Source organism: Gopherus evgoodei, chromosome 1 (assembly GCF_007399415.2).
Source record: "Gopherus evgoodei ecotype Sinaloan lineage chromosome 1, rGopEvg1_v1.p, whole genome shotgun sequence".
Taxonomy (NCBI): domain Eukaryota; kingdom Metazoa; phylum Chordata; order Testudines; family Testudinidae; genus Gopherus; species Gopherus evgoodei.
In genome coordinates, this window is record NC_044322.1 from 185,089,719 (window position 1) to 185,097,746 (window position 8,028).

An 8,028-nucleotide genomic window follows, 5' to 3' on the forward strand; every position below is an offset into this window, starting at 1 on the left:
ATTTAATCCCTTCCACGAACTAGTTCTAATGCCACATAGTAAAAGACAATGTTACAGAAGAGCAGTTATAACGGTAACTCTGTGCTGTGCAGATTAAATCAGTGTATGTGGGGGAGGAAGCTGTGCAGATGGGAGGTGTGTCACATATCTGACACCTGCTTAGTGGAGTCTCATTGTGAAAAGTCTATGTAATTCCTTGAGGGGTCCACACACACACACGCACACTTTCTTTTTCATTTTAGAATTACATTAAGAAGTGCAGTTATGGCTATAATACGCAATCATTTTAACAAGTGTATCAGTAATCCTGCACGCAGTTAGTGAAGTGTAATAGCAGCAGTACGGCACATAATTATGCATTATGGAGTGCTGAGATTCTCAGCTAAAGAACTTAAAAAATATTAAAACTTTATAAAACATTTTTTCTCCAAGCTATATAACCTTGTCAAAACTTCCATCATTTCACATTTATGTGGAGGATTACAAGTTCAAAATTAAGAGCCCCACTCATATAACAAGGTTCAGTGTTATATCTTTGATGGTTTCCCTTGGGGCTTTAGAAGAGACCACATAAGTAGTGGCATGCAACAATACAGGTCTAACCAGTGGTAGTGGAGGGAAACACACTTTCTGCTTAGAGAACTTTGAAATGATTGCTGATTTTGCAGTGAATTTGATGCACCGCATGTTAACCACAATGAAAGAGCATACTTGTACACAATACATTAAGAGGTCAGAGGAGCAAGCCTTCACCCCTGTGTTAGATCCAAATTCAAAGAACTGACATCCGTTCCTCTCCCATTGAGTGTAGTTAACGTAGAACACTATGGAAAACCTCATGGTTTCAAACTATGTAGCAGGAAATCTAGTGAGAAAGAAAAAGGAAACCTGATGGGCAGGTAGTAGAGATTATGAAAACATTGATTACCTAATTGTGGATGAGGCTGGTCACTGGTAGTATTAGTGCAGCCATCGATTTTCCTTCATAGTAATTCATCTGCAGTGCCTGAAAAGTCACTCAGGGAAAAGCTGCCAGATGTTGTTTAGATGAAGGTGACAGAAAATGTTATAATGCTAGATGAAACTAGCATATGTGCATCACATATAATAAAGTTCTACCTGCAACAGCAGTGCTAATTTATGCAAAATAGCAAGCCTCTACTCTAGTATCAGGCCAACAGGAGAGGCTACGGTCAGCATTACATAAACAGCATGTAATGCTGCATCTCGCTCAGTGCTCATTCTGAGCATGTCTATAATATACCTGAGACATTTACAGGCAATAGAAAAGAGTGAATGCCGGAAATTAAAAAGTTGCTAACATAGAAAACATTGCATTTCATGTCTTTTTCAGCCAACCCAGTTTGGTGAATTGAATAGCAAAAGTCAAAAAGTTTTAGGATTACCTAGTAGAGCTAGTAAAAAAAATGGTGTTGGGGGAGTCAGAAATCAAAGATTTTTTGAAATTTCAAAGTCAGGTTTATTTCACATGTTTTCCAAAAGGAATTTTTTTCTTCATTTACTCAAAGTTTGACTGTGACAGGGCACTTCTTCAGCTGTCCAGTGAGCAGGACTGCCTCACCTATTTTCTTGGCCTCCCAATCACAAACACACACAGTAGGTTTCTTTTCTAGGACGTATAACTTAAGTCTTCTTTTTCCAGGCAGGACAGGACAGGACATAGCACAGATGTACAGCAGGAGGGAACCTTTCACACAGGTCCTCTTTACCCAGCTCATCCTCAGAGCCTTCTACCTATCTTTACTAAAGTTTGTTTGAGCCTATTGTCTCATTAGCCCAGCACCCACCATTGGTCTCAGTAATCCTCACTAGAAACAGGTTGATTAGTTCCAATTAAGCCTCCAGCCTTCTCTGTGCTTCAACAACTTCAGTGACCAGGCCACTACAGCTAGCACTCTGTCACTTTTACGCAAAATATTTTTATCAACAATTTGTGGGTTTTATTTTTTTTATTTTTTCTTATTTTCTTGTCCTTTCCTCCTCTCACTCTTCTTTTTCTTTATCTATGTCTAACACTGTCACTGAAAAAAGGGGGAAATGAAGAGAAAACAAACCAAAAAACAGGACAAACATGAAAACAACACCACATTTTTCATTTTCCTTCTTTGTTGGAAAAGTGCAAAAAAAGCAAACGTATTTAAAACAAAACACTTTAACTATGTGGGCTGATATTTTCCAGGCATGGTATCTTCTTCAGGCAGAGCTGTTTTTAGACTATTTCAGCCAAAATAGTTCAGATGTTCCTGAGAAGGAGGCTAGTGAAAAATAGTTGTTTTATCCATGTTATAAATTTCTGAGGATCTTTTATTTGAGAAACTCTTGCTCCCCCCCTCTCTCTTGTGCTCTCAGTAGCCCCCATAGTGCTCAGGCAACAAGAAGGAGGAAGCTGTCTGATCAGATGCAGAGAGGACAAGAGCCAGACTTGGAGACAAGGAGAAGATTGGGACAAGGAGCTCTGGGGAAGGAAACTGGGACTGGGAGTTGAAGTGAGTGGAGACTGAAGAGCAAATGTAGGAGATTTGGAGACAGCAAGACTGGGATGATGAGTCAGGAGTGAGAGCCTTCAGTTGGCTGAACTACGACTGAGGTGGAAAACCTGAAGAATGGATACTGAGACCGATTAGGTGATGAAAATGGTATTGGGATGAAGAGGCAAAGTGAGAGATATGATAGGGAAAGATTTGGGGGGGCTGGGAGGAAGGGCCCATGCTTGGCAGGTAACAAGAAGAAGACTGTGTCAGTAGAGAACACTCCCTTTCAGATTCAGGAATTGAGCCTAAGATTTCTGAATCTCACCATACTCAGCAACTATCTGTGAAATCCACTGTTTAAATGTCTCATCCCCTCTAGCGCTGGTCCATACAGAGGATGAATGCCTACTTCTTCATTCAGTTACTATATTAGTTCAAGTGGCTGAGATCTGTGCAGTGGATCTAACGATTCCAACATTACTGATGACCTATGTGGGTGCCAATACAATGCCACATGAAATAATTTCTTTTTTTCAGATTGCTTTTTAAAAAACCCTGGGAAATGACATATCCCACCCCCCCAAAAAAAAACCAAAAAAAAACCCAAAACAACCTATGTTAAAAGAAGCCTATTAAAGTTGCAAAGTCAAGCCCTCAAAAGTTAATTTTAATTCTGGTATTTCTTATCTGACACAGTCTCTCTCCTCCCTCCCACCAGACTTAGGACCAACAACCAACACTCTTTCAAGGTGTCTGAATTAGCACTTGGTGTCTAACACTGACATTTTCAAATTTGGTTACCTAACATTAAATACCTAAATCCAAATTTAGCCACCTAAATAAAATCATTGGAGGTGCATATGCTCACCTCCTATATATCTATCTAGGTAAAATTCCTTATTAGCATAGTATCTGAGCACATACCAATGGGTGTGGCTGCCTAACTTTAGGCATCTGAATTTGAAAATTTTGGTTTAAGTATCTATCATTCTAGATGCCTGAAAACAAATGTTAACACTTTAAAAACTCAGATCTGTTAATAGAGTCCACACACAGACAGAATATTCTGCCATACTCTCTTTGCATGTCCGTACCTTGTGAGCAAGGCCAGCTCTAGGCTCCAGCTAGCCAAGCGTGTGCTTGGGGCGGCATGCCGCAGGGGGCACTCTGCCAGTTGCCGGGAGGGCAGCAGGCTGCTCCGGTGGACCTCCCACAGGCGTCCCTGCGGAGGGTCTGCTCGTCCCATGGCTCCGGTGGAGCATCCGCAGGCACGCCTGCAGGAGGTCCACCGGAGCCACAGGACAGGCGAGCGGCAGAGCGCCCCCCCACGGCGTGCCGCCGTGCTTGGAGCGGTGAAATGGCTAGAACCGGCCCTGCTTGTGAGCAATAAGCATATATCCAATTTTCTCTATTTTTTTTTTGGTCATATTGCAGTACTGCCTCCCAAATATACCAGCTCACATAGTACTATTCACTAATATTTATACCTGGTATTTTTGATTCCTCAAGTCTTATTAGAAACTGGTTCAGTGTTCCTTTCTGCACTGGTTGCTTCTTCAAAGGCTCCTTTCCAATGACACTTATGACTTTTGGGGAAAAATAATAGCATAAAAATATTATATGCTGAGTGAAAAAGTTATTTTAAAGTTAATGTCATAATCCAGGTTTTTCAACAATCATTTTGTTGAACTTGGAAAATGGACATTGAAGTTCAGTTGTTCTAGGTTTGAAAATGTATCAATGGCTTTTTAGGGTGTGATGTTCAAAAGCCTAAAGGAGTAAGGCACCAATCGAAAATAAATAGGACTTGGGCAAATAACTCCCTTGAGCCCCTTTGAAAATTTCAGTCTTAATTGATGTTAGCAATTACTATGGGCTTGTATGGAAAGAATTATTTAACAGGGTGATGAGTGACAAATATCTTGAGCCAGAACTAAAGGGTTGACATGGACAAGACAACTATGTTAACCTCTAGGTCAAGATTTTTCAGAAATTACTAGTGATTTGCAAGTGCCTCAGTTTCTGTCGGCTCAACTTTAGTTTCCTTAAAAGGGCTTGGTTTTCATTGGGTGGATGCTCAGCACTTCCTGAAAATCAGGCTGCTTTAAAATGCCTCAGCTTTCGAACTCAGTAATGAGGTGCCCAGTATCACTAGTCATTGTTGAACATCTTGACTGCAGATGATGGGATTGTTCATTTATCTGGTTATTCTTATACAGTCATTAGAGATCATTTTGTGAGAATTCAGAGCTAATGATCCATTCTTAAGCCAGTACAGCCACCACACATTTTCCTGGAATAAATCCAAACACAATCTTAAAAAAAATTTATAAAACCAGCAATAAAGAAGAGCTATAACTTCTGGTAAGGCTCCCGAGCTTTTCACAGAAACAAAAATAAATAAAATATTAAACAGAGAAATGTGTTAGCAACCTTGCTAGATGCAGATTCTCAGAGGATATTGTGAGAAAGCAGGCACTGATATTTGAAAAGAAGGTCTGAAGTTTTCTTTTAATTGAAAACAAAAGCATATGAGCTGATATATTCAGTGTGATAAATACTTTGAAAAATAAGAAGTTAAAATACAACTGATAAAATAATAAAATAAACACAAGACTGATAGCTGCAGAAAGACTTTACCTATGAACACTGTCACCACAGTTACATTAAAATGTTCAATAAATGCAATCCAATTAACTGCATGGCCATTTCATTATATGTCAATCATTGTTAGTAAGCATTCTTTATTTCAGCAGTAATTTCATTACTGGAGTGCCGAGCAGTATGTTACAGACAGAGGTGTGTCAGGGTTACATGATAAATCCCCTTACGGAAGAGAGGTTTTTTTGGTTTATTTTTCCCCTTAAAAATACAACATGGCAATTATTATATTTAAGTTTGTTTATTTTCCCTGTAGCTGCTGACAACAAAATTATTCTGCTTTGAGTTTCAGCTCTATTGCCTCTGCAGTGCTAATAAAAATAAAAAGCAGGAAAAAAGTATTTCTTGACACTTATGTCAGCAGATATGACTCAGAATTCACACAGTGAACAATTCTGATGATTAAGAAGTTACAATATTTATTTAGCCACTTTTGAAAGTAGAAAAAAAACTGGTTCACCTATCACACAATGGAGTCCTCCCCATTCTGATTACATAGCCCACAGACATTTTATGAATTTGAATGCCTTTCACATGTATATTTCTCAGTCCTGCTTTCCACAAAAAGAACTAAGCCATCCTAGTATATACAATTTTTAACAATAATTAATATTTGACAAAGTTCTAGATCCAGACAAGTCACTACTCAACTAGGTCTGCTCAGCTACTGACCTTGAGGAGAGGTTTCTCTATTTGATTCACTTCTGTATCATCTCATCCTAAAAGGTGTTCGGGCTCCTGTGCAGTAGGTTTAGAACTCTTCCAAATATATCTTCCTCCATTAAGATGTGATGTCTGTACTAATACTGGCATTACATGGCAATTCAGCATGGCGTGGAAATAGCTGAAGATACCACTTGTTTTTTTCTGTACTGAATACCTTGATAAGTTTCAACTATGTTGGATGTAGCATACATTTTTGGTAGTCCATCACTGACAATGATGACAATCTTGTTGCAGTTCTCATCTATGGCTGTGCATATGACTCCAAAGTCCAAATCCTGATGAACAAAGTTGGCTGCACTGAGGGCATGCAAAGTCTGTATCTATGATGTTTGATGATGCAGCACTGTGGCACCTTTCACATGCAGCCTGGAGATGATTTCGTCAATCCTGCTCAAATCTGGTATATGCTGGTCTTGTCAGAGATGGCCGGTGAGTCCTGTTCTGAGCCATTTGCTCGAATTCTTTGAGATTGATGCCACCCCACTGGTAGGGTGACCAGATAGCAAGCGTAAAAATCAGGACAGGGGGTAGGAGGTAATAGGTGCCTATATAGGAAAAAGCCCCCAAAATTGGGACTGTCCCTATAAAATCAGGACATCTGGTCACCCTGCCCACTGGAGACTGCTCTTCGGGTTATCGTTGAAGTGCTTATAAGGACTAGCCTTCTTTCTTTTGCCCTGACTAGGCTCCTCATGCAAGATCTGTTTTGGGAGACAGTGGTCTTCCATTCCAATGACACATCCAGTCCACCTATGTTGTGGTCTCAGTAGCATTTCCTCAATGCTGGTTGTGTTTGCTCTCTCAAGGACTTTAATATTGGTCACTCTGTCCTGCCAGCAAAAGTTTATTGTTGGGTGAAGGGAACATGTGAAATTGCTGAAGATGTTCAATGTGATGTCTATAAAGAATCCACATCTCAGATCCATACTTGAGATATGTTAGAACCACTGCACTATAGATCTTCAATTTGGTGGAGACACAAATGTTGAGTTGGTTAAGGACTTTTGTTCAGAGATGATGTCATAAACAGATAGTTAAGGATTAATGTTTCTTTTACCTGTAAAGGGTTAACAAACAGGGAACCAAACACATGACCAGGGGACCAATCAGGAGACAAGATACTTTCAAATCTTGGTGGAGGGAAGCTTTTGTTTGTGTTTTTTGGGTTTTGCTTTGTTCTTTCTGGGTCCTGGAAGGGACTAGACAGGCAATCAGTTTTCTTGCCAATCTCTCTGCTACAGTCTTTTATAGTGAGTAATTTAGTAAGAAAGGCGGTTATAGTCTTTTGATTGTTTCTGTATTTGCAAATGTGTAGTTTGCTGGAAGTATTTTAAATTGTATTTTGCTGGGGGGAGGCTTCTTTCTAGTTTCTATAAGCTGACAGACCCTGTAACTTTTTACCATCTAAATTGCAGAGACAAACTTTTACCTTTTTTTTTCTTTCTATTAAAAGTTTTGCTTTTAAGACCTGTCTGATCTTTCCCCCTTGTTGAGGCTCAAGGGAATTGAGTCTGTACTTAACAGGGAGGGAAGGGAGAAGGGGGAATCCCTTTGTTTTAGATTCACGGAGCTTGAATCTGTTTTGCCTCTGGGTGAGGGAGAAAAGGAAGGGGGGGCAAGGGACATTCCTCCCTGTTTTAAGATTCAAGGAGTTTGAATCACAGTAATCTTCCAGGGTAACCCAGGGAGGGAAATCCTAGGAAAGGCAATGGTGATGAAAGGGGTTTACTTTCCTTGTGTTAAGATCCATGGGGTCTGGGTCTTGGGAGTCCCCAGGGAAGGTTTTGGGGGGACCAGAGTGTATCAGGCACTGGAATTCCTGATTGGTGGCAGCTTATCAGATCTAAGCTTGTAATTAAGCTTAGGGGAATTCATGCTAGTATCCATATTTTGGACGCTAAGGTTCAGAATTGGGAATTATATTATGACAGATGGCCAAGGGCCTAACTGGCTTTACTAATTCTGGAGGCAATTTCCTTATCAAGAAAACTGTCACTCGAGATGGTGCTGCCCAAATACTTGAACTAATCCACATTTTTCTGCTGTGTGCCTTGGATCAAGATGGCTGGTGTTGAGGTACTAGAATGAGATGCTGTTGGAAAAAGATCTCTGTCTTCCTGAGACTGATGGTGAGGAGCTAGGATGCTTC